Genomic DNA, 13,288 nt, shown 5'->3' on the forward strand with positions numbered 1-13,288 from the left:
TCTTTACTTAAAATATATTAAATCCAATTGTGTATTTTTGTGTAATCAATTAGCTTAATTAGTAAAGCAGTTGATTATCATGTCTACTGCAACTTTTTATATTGTCCAGAAAACTTAACAACTGCAAATACTTTTAAAATAAATCAACAATGGATAACGGGCCAAGCAGAAAGAGAAAATGACAAACAAATAAATATATACTAGACAATTGACTATATACAATTCATGCACCTAACTTGAATTAATAATTTATCTTATGAGATGAATCATGTAGTTGTTAATCTTAGTGATTGTTGTCCAGTTTTCCTACTTCTTTATGGTATGAAATATGGCTTCAAGCAAAATGTTTAACATGAGAAATTGCTCAATAATAGATGCATGAATTATCATAATTGTTCTCCTGCTATATATGTTATATAACAGTAAGCATGACATGAGAACTTTAGTACTATGGTCAATTAAAAAGAATACTTAACCGTATATGGATATGTTAATAACAAGCATATTTGTGCATATTATTACCATAAACCAAATGGACATAGTGATGTACCTGAAGAGGAGAATCAAACATAACTAGGAGGTAATTATAAAAATGAAGGTAGAGCGTCGTGCTGATAACGTATTATAAAATAAAAGTAATTTAGTAAAATAGAAATAAGAAAGAGAAATAGAAAGAAGAAGCTTTTTTCTTCTTCTGTGTGTTTTCCATTGCAATTTACACAACCTTTTATAGGCATAAAATGTGAAAACTTACTACGTGGGATGACATAAAGTAGGAGAATCCATCCATAAGCTATTCACATACATGGGCATCCATATCTACAAACTATTCATAACAACCTCAATATAAATTTGTTTTTCTTTTGTGATTTAAGAAACTTATTTTACAAAGAACCTATTTTTTAGTACATAAGAAAAGGCTAAATAAATCTCTTAGAATTTTTTAAATATGTCCTCTTCGATGAGCTTGATAGTGAATACACGATCCGTTTCCATTTATAATTATTTATGTCCTCTTTTTCTTTTTTGCTACTTTTAGTTCTTAGTTTGATGTTTCATGGTTCTGTAATGAAGCTCGATATAGGCTTAATCTTACCTAACAAACGAAGAACCCTATTTAATTCTTAAGGAATATTTTTTTCATTTTGCCAAATTTAATTATTACAATTTCAATGACCTCCAATTTAATTGAAAGTCATCAACATTTCTTATTAAAGAGATATTGGTGTGCTATCATTTCAATGTTGCACTAGAATACACATTTACTTTTATTAGTGCACTTATATAAAACAACACTAATACGTATTAAATAATCTTTGTAGATTTTATGTATTGAGTTATCTTGGACAATAAAGGACAACCCTGTTCTTGTGATCTTCTGGCATTTCACTGGAAAATGGTAAAATGCAACAGTCAATGCCAAACGAACGACAAAGACAAAGCTGGAAATTGCAGTAACTTTTAACAACCACCATCCAATGTAATCCAATGTAATCCCACAAGTGGGATCTAAGGAAGGTAGGATGTACGCAGCCTTACCCCTACCCTGAAAGGGCAAAGATACTGTTTTCACGAGACCCTCGGCTATGCAGTAACTTTTAAACGAACGTGAATTGAAAGAGATAAAGCCAGACTCAGCAAAAGAAATTGAAATTCATTTTCCGCATACAACTGGTATAGCTGACTAGAACTGCTATGGGAAAACTCAAAGCACTAAGAAGAACCGGAGGGGAAATTAAGTTAATTGGATAAACGAGGCCTATGCCGATGGTTGTTTATGCCCATGAAGGTCTGCTCTCTGTGGCAATATCATTCTTGATCCACTTCTGGATCCTTTTCACAACAAAGAAATACTGCCAGAGAGACAAAGTCGGGGGAGGGGAGGAATGTTAGCTATGGTCAATACACGTATCCCACATTTAACAGTGCAACAGAGACGACTTCAGACTGAAAGCTCACCTGGAATGCTAAGATAAAAGGTATAAGAACTTTGCCCTTATTGTTAGGATTTGGTCCTTCGATCAATTTTTGGTCAACCAAGATACCCTTGCTATCAGTTGAGACAACGTCGATCATAGTTTGGACTAAATTGGGTATCCAAGCAGTTCCATTTGGAAGAATCTGTTGAAACATACAGACGTTAACAAACGTAATATATTACAATACTTAACAAGACAATGCCACGTATGTCTAACCTTTTCGTCAATTTCGTTCTTGTTACATCTCCCACTGTTCTCAACCAAAACAACAGGAATTGAAGAAGCCTAACACCAAGGACAGTAAGATAAGTAAAAACGAACTTCTATGAAAGGATTATACTTCTATAAAAAGCGCCATAAAAGCAAACAAACTTATAATCCCTGTTCCAAGTAGCGTGCTAAACAAGATGGCATGTTTGCCAGCTGACTGCTTTACTACATCATCTCGCTCACTCATACAGATGCAACTAAATAAGGGGAAAGATAGCTTTTCACCAATACCATGTTTCCTCTCATGGCTTCTGAAACTGAAGTTCAAGTTATCTTCGCAAATGCACAATATATATCTAACAACACCGACAGCAAGATTTAAACTAGGATCTGCATGGTACACTTGTCAAGAGTGTCTAACAATCCCAGTATAGAGATGACAGAGCTACTGCTAAGGGGAAAACAATAATAGTATCCCCCCCCCCCCCTTCCATGCAGTACACCTTTCCGCAGTTTCTAACAATCCCAGTATAGAGACCAAAGTGCATTGTTGGCGGAAAAAAAAGAAACTTAATAGTATCCCCCCCAAGAAAAAACTCGCAGACACGTACAAAAAAAGGGGTGCACCGTAGGTGCTTAAACTACTTTTAGGATCAAAGGAAGGAGGATGTCACACATATCTTAGGAACACAGTGTGCGAAGGTGGAGACGCGAATAAGATCAGAAGATCTCATGAGCTACTGCTGAGGGCAAACAATACTTATAGCCCTCCCTCCATGCAGTTTCTAACAATCCCAGAATAGAGACCAAAGTGCATTGTTGGCGGAAAAAAAAGAAACTTAATAGTATCCCCCCCAAGAAAAAACTCGCAGACACGTACAAAAAAAGGGGTGCACCGTAGGTGCTTAAACTACTTTTAGGATCAAAGGAAGGAGGATGTCACACATATCTTAGGAACACAGTGTGCGAAGGTGGAGACGCGAATAAGATCAGAAGATCTCATGTAGAAAAATTGGATGAAACACGAAGAAAAAATGGTGTAAGAGTTAGATGATCTGCATAGTTGCTTAACCGGCAGAACCATTTACTCATAGGTACACCTTAATCAGCTTAATAAGTCCACAACTGATTTATGATAGTTCAGATTAAGAAATCAATAGGCAACTCCACATTCTCTCCCTCTACTCAATAGAGCACAAAATGAAAGGTAGCTACAAAATTCAAATTGTGCCAAAGAAAATTTGCTCTGGGAAGTGTAACAAAATTGTAAGAATCCTTAAAATCTACTTCAAGCATAGAAGAAAGTAGTGATTGTGACCCCACCTTAATCTCTTGTTTCCTAATTCGAGCTCCCAGGCGAACAATTTTCAAAAGCGCCTCTGATCTTCTTGAAGTAAACTCATCATAACTCAATCCATCAGGAGGGGAGACCTGAGCATGTGTGAGGACAACAAGTGCTCTACTCCATATTTCCTTGCCGAAACTATCTGTTATGGCCTTCACAATTTGCCTGTCCAAATTGTCCACTCTATATGTATCCAGACGATCCACATAGAGCAAAACATCAATTGTCTTGTTCAAGAGGAACCTGTTTGATCCAATTAACCCAAAAATAAAATAAAAAAGATAATTAGTGAGAGAAGTTGGTTAGTCAGACAAAGGACTACGCATCCCTACCCGAGCAAGTGAAGTACCGATTTATTTCAGCATGTAACTACTAAATACTTACCTCTTTATGAGATCAAGAACCTGGTCATTAACATATCCTCCTTCAACCAGCCCTGGGGTGTCGATAATGTTAAATGTAGATCCTGCCAATGATCACGAAACCATCACTGGTCTTGGAGTTTCTGACTGAAAATAAAGACACATTATTTCAATGTCCTAGACCACAAGAAAAAACATCTAAGTTTTTTTTCTAAAACTAAATTCTGAGCAATATGTACCTGAAATGCACTGACAGCAACTGCTCTTTCCCCTAAAATTGAGTTAACTGTTGAAGATTTTCCAACACCTCCTTTCCCCATTACTAGGACTGTCAATGTACTTACACTCTACAGCAGTTGACCATAATCAATACATCAGCCAAATAATTGCACACAAGTCTTATTTGGGGTAGACATAAAAAAAATAAAACAAACGTTTCGACTGTAACTCCAGAAAAACAAATTGAAAGTAGCATATTAGGTAATAAGAGAGACATGAACTTCCTGCTTCGTTTTTCCTAGCAATTCAAGTAACTTCAATTCAGTGGCAGAAGGAAACTGTTGAATTCCGACCCATTCTTTTATCACCTGAGATGCCATTGATAGCTAGCATGCAAAATAATTCCAGGTTAGAACTAAAACCTTATGAAATAAGAAAAGTCCCAGTAAGAAGACATGTCAGATTGAACAAAGAACCAACTAAATTTAGGGAAATAACTCCAACCGAAAACAAAATCAATCAACAATGCCTCAATGCTAAACTAGTTGGGTCCTCACATGAATCATCTACCTTAAGGCCACTCTATTTAAAAACATTTCATCCAATACTAAATAAATTGCCTAGTCGATCGAACAAAGAAACATCTAAATTAGGAAAAAACAACTACAGTGAGAGAATAAACTAGTCAACTATGCCTCATTCCCAAACTAGTTTGGATCCTCATATGAATCCTCTTTCTAGGCCGCTCTATTTAGACACATTTCATTCCAATACTAAACACTTTGCCTAGTTGATCGAACAAAGTAACATCTAATTTTAGGCAAATAACTCCAATAAAAACAAAAACGAATCAACTATCTCAATCCTGAACTAGTTGGGGTCCTCATATCAGTTATATGAATCCTTTACTTTTAGGCCGCTCTATTTAGACAAATTTATTTCAATCCAAAACACTTTACCTGGTCGATTGAACAAAGAAACATCTATATTTAGGCAAATAATTCCAATACAAGGACAAAACCAAACAACTATGCCTCAATCCCAACCTAGCTGGGGTCTGCATATGATCGTCCCAGTGTTAAAAATAGCGTGAAGCGAGGAAAAGCGACAACCCCCATTTCACGAAAAGTGAGAAGCGAAGCGCCCGCATTTTTTAAGTGAAGCGGAATTTTAAAAAATAAATAAATAAATAAATAATTGGGCAGAAACTGGGCAGAATTTTTCTGAAAAAAATTCGCCAACATTTCAGCGCTTTTTGGTCGTTTAAAAAGAAAAAGAAAAAGAAAAAGAATGAAAATAAATCTGGAAAACATACCTGTTGAAACTAAGTTGTTGTTGTACTGTTGAAGTCTTGAAGAAGAAAAAGAAGAACCCTAGTTTGCTTGAACAAATCGCTACTTGAAGTGAGGAAGAAATCGTTGGTTTGAAGAACCCTGGTTTGCTGCTAAAGAAGTCGAAGAAGTGCTCAAACAGAAACAACGATTTGGGTCTTTTAATTGAAAAAAGACTTTGGGTCTTTTAATTGAAAAATTGTCCGCTTCTGGGCGCTTCTCGCTTTTTAGAGAGAAGCGGTCGCTTATGCATACCTGAGCCGGTTTTAACACTGGTAGCGATACCCCTCCCGCTCCACTTCGCTTCTCGCTTAAAGCGAGGAAGCGCCCGCTTTTTTTAACACTGGATCATCCACTTTTAGACCGCTCCATTTAGACAATTTCATTCCAATACTAAACAATTTGCCTAGTCGACTAAATAGAGAAACATCTAAATTTAGGGAAATAACTCCAGCTGAAAACAAAACTAATCAATTATGCCTCAATTCCAAACTAGGTGGGTCCTTATATGAATCCTTTACTTTTAGACCCCCTCTGTTCTGACACATTTCATTCCAACAACATACCCAGTGTAATCCCACAAGTAGGGTCTGGGTAGGATAGTGTGTACGTAGCCTAACCCCTACCTTGTGCAGGTAGAGAGGTTATTTCCAATAGGACCCTCGGCTCAAAGAAAGTATGCATAATCAATCACAACATAATAGAAAAACAAACATAGTACTGAAAAAGTCAAAGAAACAGTAACACCAATAAGATAATAGAAAAACCAGAACAAAAGTAACCAGGTAGTAATAGAAATCTAGGAATACGGAAATACGAGGATAATGCTACTACTACTTAAATGAAAGGAAAGACACTCGACTGCCTACTACCCTTCTACCCTAATTCTCGACCTTCACACCCTCCTAAGGGTCATGTCCTTGGTAATCTGAAGATGTGTCATGCCCTGCATACTTAATCACTCCTCTTCAATACTTCTTCGGCCTACCTCTACCTCCCCTTATCCCTACCATCTTCAATCTCTCACACCTCCTCACTGGGGACAGATTTCATTCCAATACTAAATAATTTGCATATTACCACAAATTATGGTTCTAAGACTCACATTTTCCCCTTAGTCTCAATTAGTTGGTATCGCCTATATGGACAAGTCAAACATATTTTTTTATATTAAAAAAACATATAACAAGAATTATGTCTAGATAAACCCTAAAATTCTGGTCTAGTGGAAACCATGAAAACAAGAAAAGCTGCAAGAAGATGAAGAATAAAGCAAATACTATAGAAAATACAGGACCCCATTTAAGCAAACTCACCCATTTATTGGGTGCACATGTAATTCAGCAAAACAAATGCGAAATAGAAAAGAACAAGAATACGAAAAAAAAAAAAAGAAGAAGGGAAAAATGGAAGTTTTTACAGAAAACTCACCAACTGGATTTGGAGAAAGCTCTTTCTTTGGATAATCTCTGTGAAAAAATATGCAGATTTTAGCGGGTTGAGTACCCGTTCAGAGTATAGTGGTGAAAGGTAAAAGGGTTTAAGGAAACTCAAATATAGGACGGCCTTATCGTTTTCATATATTGGACCGGAAAAGTTTCATTGTGTCTCACACGACTTATATGGTGTTTGGCTTAGGTTACCAGCACGTTAAAATGGCTTATAAGTATTTTTTGACTTATTTACGTGTTTGGTAAAATTAAAAGTGTTTATAAGCCAAAAATAAGTCAAAAGTCATAAGTTGGTCTCCCCTAACTAATCAAATTTCAGCTTATAAGTACTTTAGATTTGACCAAAATATTTACTATTTTATCCCTAAAATACTTCTTTTTAAAATAAAACTCTACGTATACCCAGTTCTTCAGCTACTTATTATTAATTTCAGCATTTTTATCCAAACATGTAACTGCTTATTTTTTAAATCAGCTTCAGCACCTAAAAGCGCTTATCAGCTACTCTAAATCAGCTAAGCCAAACGAGCTCTTACATTAGTTATGTGAGGCTCCTTTTTGTATCACAAATTGGTGGACTCCAACCTTACATTTCTGGATCCATAAAATTGTGAGATAAAAAGATGTCTTATACAACTAGTGTCCGTTGTATGAGACACAAAATAAAATTTTCCTATTGGACCGTTCTTGCCCCTTCTCAGTCACCTACTCCCTAGAACTCATATTTACATTTTTATTTTATTTTAGGGTTATGGTATCCCGACTATATCCACATTTGCGCTATTCGAGGTAAAGCGCTTCTTACCAAGCAATTTTTCATAGCCAAGGCTCGAACATAAGACCTCTAGTTAAGGAAAGAGGAGCCCTATCCGTTGCACCGCATCCTTTGGTGATCATATTTACATTGTTTAACAAGCTCATCAACCTAAATCAAAATTATTGCACCAAATCATACTAATTTATTGCGTTTAAGTAATAATAAATTAATAAATATTTATCCGTCTCTATATAGATAATTATCATTGGAATCCCGCGTTCACTGACGAAGCTTCTTACAGTCCTGAGCGGCTACTTTTTAGGTGTTCTTCTATTAATTATACGTGATTAAATTTTTAATCTATGTCAAAAAGCATAATATATAGAAATAATATAAACTTAAATTTTTTCTATTTTCGTTATAACCTAATTTATAAAAACATAACTATTTTATATACAATTTAGATAGTATTAAATTTAATTAATATTATAATTACCACACTTAATACTATTTCTATTGTAACTACCCAATGTACGTTCCTAGTTCCATCGCAATATCAATATGAGTTACTTACTGTATTCACTATTATAAATATTGAAGCACAACTCTTCTATCACATAACTTTTTCCTCTCCCAAGAATTAATGACATCTTCTTTTTTAAAAATGCTATGCAAAACATTATGAGGAAATGAAAATTAACTAAATTTTCTCAAATGTACTATGCTTTTCGGTGTGATTGCAGTATGATATAAGAGTATAAGGAGTACATAAAATAAATTATCAAGAGACGTTCAATTAGTTTTTCTCGCTTAAATATCTCCCTTTTATTTATGTCTTCAAAAATACATTCACTCACTGTCACACCTCCTTTTTTCCTACACCCGGAAAGGGTATAAGGAGTTTTTTACAACTTAAAGTGACAATAGAAACGGGATTCATTTATTATTAAAAATTCAGAGTCGCCACTTAGGATAATTTGTGGTGTCCCAAGTCACCGGTTCAAATCCCGAATCGAGGAAAAGATTGACTCTGCTTTACAGTCCACGAACACAGAAATCCGGGTAAAGAATTTTGTTAACCCGGAAGAAGGTGTTAGGCATTCCCGAGTTCCGTGGTTCTAGCACGGTCGCTTTGATCATACTTGGCTTATTAAAATTGTTTAATTACTGACTTGAGACCTTATATGCATTTATCCTTTACCGCTTTTTATTAAGAAAATTATCTTGAAACGGGTCACGCGTACGTGTACCCGTTTATTTGGCGCGTCAAAAATCATGTCACGCGAACGTGTCTACAATTAACAACATTTTATTATTATAAAAAAAAAAAAGTTTGGCCAAAGTTGCGTGTGCCTAAAGCAAACTACGAACATTTGTCATTTTTGTATGATTAAATGGTAGGCGACACACTTCGGACTGTATGAGCTAATTTAATTAATAACCTCCGAAAACCCTTTTTTATTTTATTTAGAAGGTTTGTTCGAAGTTGCGCGAACGCATACTCCGAATTATTTTTTTAGAATTGTAATCATGTCACGCGAACGTGTACACAATCACAATTGTATTTTAAAGATTAAGATTGTTTTGCTCAACATTGCGCATACGTGGGTCTTAATTCTGGAACCCGTAATCATGCCACACATAACAGAAAAAGTTATTAAAAGGTTTACGCCTATCAAGTTCTTTCTCAACTTATTCATTCTTAGAATTTAGCCCAATATACCTCTCTTTATTTCAATATCTACCCGATTAGCTCACAAAACAAACCAAATAATCATTCCAACAGGCACATCATGAGATATTGAATTTAGAAGCTCTTTGTGATCAAATCACTTCGAAACTGCCTAGGAGGAATTAACAACATATTGAAATTTGAGACCAAGAGAAGTCCATATCGTTAAGCGCACGAAATCATTAGTCGGATTACTAAAGCTCAAGATTTTTTGCATCAATATGTAGTACTTTAGACATGAGTAAGAATCAAAAATATATTTTTCTTCCTACTAATTAGTAACCATCAAATTAAAGGGTCATAATCATTCGCCCAATTGATATGATTATCCCTTTTAAAGAAACTAAACCAATTGGTTTGTAACATTGGGGAACTTGGCCGATCTTAAAACGGAATTGTACTAACCCCAACTAACAGTGAAGAAACTTATTTTGAAGCAAATAAAAGAAAACTCATGCAATAGGGTTTATCACTTTCATTTCTTGTTAATTTTAAAATTCTGGGCCCAAATTAAGCCCAAGCAGAAGGCCCAAATTCTTTAAAACCTCAGAACCAACACCAATTAGACTCGACACCGAGTCTGTATCGTGATCCGGCGATGGCTGAGCAGCAAAAGTTCAGATTGAACCTAAATAGCTAGTCATAACATACAAACAACTCCAAGATTTTGAAAATAGAAAACAATTAAGGATCCAATTATTGAGAAACTATATAGCATATGATTCTAAATTTTGAAGGCCCTAATTAACTTGAAATGCTGATTTTTAAACTTTAATTAAACATCACGTGGACAAAACTTGTAGAATTTAAAATAACCAAATCTACTCAATTGACATGCAAGCAACAGTAGATAACCAGTGAATCACTTTCAACATAACTAAACTAACTTGAATTTCCCCTCACACTGATAGTTGTCAAACTGGTACATTAGAATCTGGTTCCCTCATGAATTCCAGAAAATCATACTAAAGCTTTCAATATGATCCTTAGACATTTCAAACTCATTCAGGAGTAAATGTAAACACAGAACATGTTTGCCAAATTCTTCGAACCATACTAATCTCAAATAAGCATCTTTGAATATGTAGTACTTTAGACATGAGTAAGAATCAAAAATATATTTTTCTTCCTACTAATTAGTAACCATCAAATTAAAGGGTCATAATCATTCGCCCAATTGATATGATTATCCCTTTTAAAGAAACTAAACCAATTGGTTTGTAACATTGGGGAACTTGGCCGATCTTAAAACAGAATTGTACTAACCCCAACTAACAGTGAAGAAACTTGTTTTGAAGCAAATAAAAAAAAACTCATGCAGTAGGGTCTATCACTTTCATTTCTTGTTAATTTTAAAATTCTGGGCCCAAATTAAGCCCAAGCAGAAGGCCCAAATTCTTTAAAACCTCAGAACCAACACCAATTAGACTCGACACCGAGTCTGTATCGTGATCCGGCGATGGCTGAGCAGCAAAAGTTCATATTGAACCTAAATAGCTAGTCATAACATACAAACAACTCCAAGATTTTGAAAATAGAAAACAATTAAGGATCCAATTATTGAGAAACTATATAGCATATGATTCTAAATTTTCAAGGCCCTAATTAACTTGAAATGCTGATTTTTAAACTTTAATTAAACATCACGTGGACAAAACTTGTAGAATTTAAAATAACCAAATCTACTCAATTGACATGCAAGCAACAGTAGATAACCAGTGAATCACTTTCAACATAACTAAACTAACTTGAATTTCCCCTCACACTGATAGTTGTCAAACTGGTACATTAGAATCTGGTTCCCTCATGAATTCCAGAAAATCATACTAAAGCTTTCAATATGATCCTTAGACATTTCAAACTCATTCAGGAGTAAATGTAAACACAGAACATGTTTGCCAAATTCTTCGAACCATACTAATCTCAAATAAGCATCTTTGAATATGTCCAATTACCTATACATACAACTATTGAATATGTACAGTAGAATCATACATACATGTCCAATTACCCATACATATAACTACTGGACATACACAGCATTAAATGTGCAAATGATAACCTAGATAACCTCTAAAACTACATATTTATTACAGAATATTAAAGCAGTACGAGAAACAGGGGTAAACTAAGTTCAAATGTAGCATGTAACCAATTAATATTCCATCTGATTTATATATTCAACAATCAATCATCATTCAGGGGCTAAGAAGGTACCTGAGATTGAAGGGACAAAGAAATAAAGAAGGATCAGCAATATTTAAACAGCAGAAATCGACAGCAGCAACAACACAGCCTCATATTCAGCAAGTGAAACCAGAAAATTGATTTAAAACCCAATGGAACAGTAGTCTTTAACACAATTTGATCAAAACCTTCCAAAAAACTAGTATCAAACCAACTCAAATCCCATCACTGAACTTTACTATTTTCCAAAGCTTAAAAGAATCAGGAATTACTGAGGCTCAATGGTACAGTAGAGAGTTTTTAGTTGATTTATCGGATTCTTATTTCTAAAAAAATTCTGTATTTTTCAATACTTTCAGAATATCAGAATGTTCTTCTCCTCTCTCAGTATTTCAGAATCTCTCTTGTCTTCTCTGTATTCAATCTCTCTCTCAGAATGTTTTAGCATGTCTCTTCTATATCTTAAGCTCTATCTCTTTATCTATCTCTTACTCTATATCCCTCTCCTTCTTCTGATTTTCAGCTCCCTTAAATGGGCATTCAATTAGTGCATTTTTCACTACAACTTATCTTCTCCATTATAGATTATCCACTCAAATTAGTGCTTTTAGTTAATTCAATAATGCAAATACTACCCTACCACTATTAGAAACTTCTCAATTAGTGACCACTTGCATAAAACTTATAATAATCAATTATTATCAACACAATTAAACAAGAATTTAAACCAAATTATTAAACTAATCTTAGTTATTCTGACTAAACCTAGAATACGAAGGACTCAGAGGTTACCATAATTAACAGAAGAAATCAAGAATTCAGATGACATGAATAATAGCTAAAGAAGCTCATGAATAAACCAGACCAAATCGACGAACAATTTTTAGTTCGACACAGAAACTAAACTTAAAAAACAAATCGAATCCGACCAAATAACCATTCTAAAAATAAAAGAAAGGAGTAGAGGAAGATAATAATAAAAAATAGAAAAACCTAAAATCAGGACACCTACCTCCAAAGGATTGAACCCCATGTTGAATTAGATCTTCAATTTTTTGAATATGAAGCCGAAAAAGACCTTAATCGAGTGTTCTCGACTGAGAACACACAACTAAGGTCGATTTCGACCTCAAACCTTCCAATATTTAACCGATTTGGAGTTTGGGATTTTAGGGTTCCTTTAAGATTCGAACAATTCTGGTGTCATTCGAAGGGTGTGAAGTGGGGATTTGGAAAGAGGGTAGTGAGATGGTTCTGGGGTATCGATTTGGGGCTGGTTGGGTAGGCTAGGGTTCGGGGTCCGATCTTCGATCCATGATTCGAAGAGTTATGGGGTGATTCGAGAAAAAGGGAGTGGGGATTCGGCATGAGGAGATGAAGGGGAATCGATGGTGTTAATTTGGGGTTGTTTGGGCCACCGTAACCACCGTGAGGCGATTTCCAGTGGGCGGAGGGAGGTGGTGTAAGGTGGTGGGAGACAGGGGTGTCTCTGAAGAGAGACAACGGATGGGGGGGGGGGGGGGGTTCTGAGAGGGGTAAGGGTTTGGGGGGGTTGATATATTAAATGTTTGATTTAATTAGAGCTGTTGGATGATTGGAAACCAATGGCTCCGATTAAATCGTAAATAGGAACGGGGTCGTTTTGGTTTCAACTGGGGCGGTCCGGGTGTGGGAACGGGTCGGGTTGTGGGTGAAGCTCTGGACCGTTCGATCAA

The 13,288-nt window shown here is 35.4% G+C and overlaps 1 pseudogene; it reads right to left on the reverse strand.

Moving 5' to 3' along the window:
• Positions 1-1,365: 1,365 nt before the first annotated feature.
• Positions 1,366-7,041, reverse strand: LOC107767599 (translocase of chloroplast 34-like; annotated as a pseudogene).
• Between the last annotated feature and the right edge of the window lie 6,247 nt (positions 7,042-13,288).

This window comes from Nicotiana tabacum, chromosome 11 (assembly GCF_000715075.1).
Source record: "Nicotiana tabacum cultivar K326 chromosome 11, ASM71507v2, whole genome shotgun sequence".
In the NCBI taxonomy this organism is placed as follows: domain Eukaryota; kingdom Viridiplantae; phylum Streptophyta; class Magnoliopsida; order Solanales; family Solanaceae; genus Nicotiana; species Nicotiana tabacum.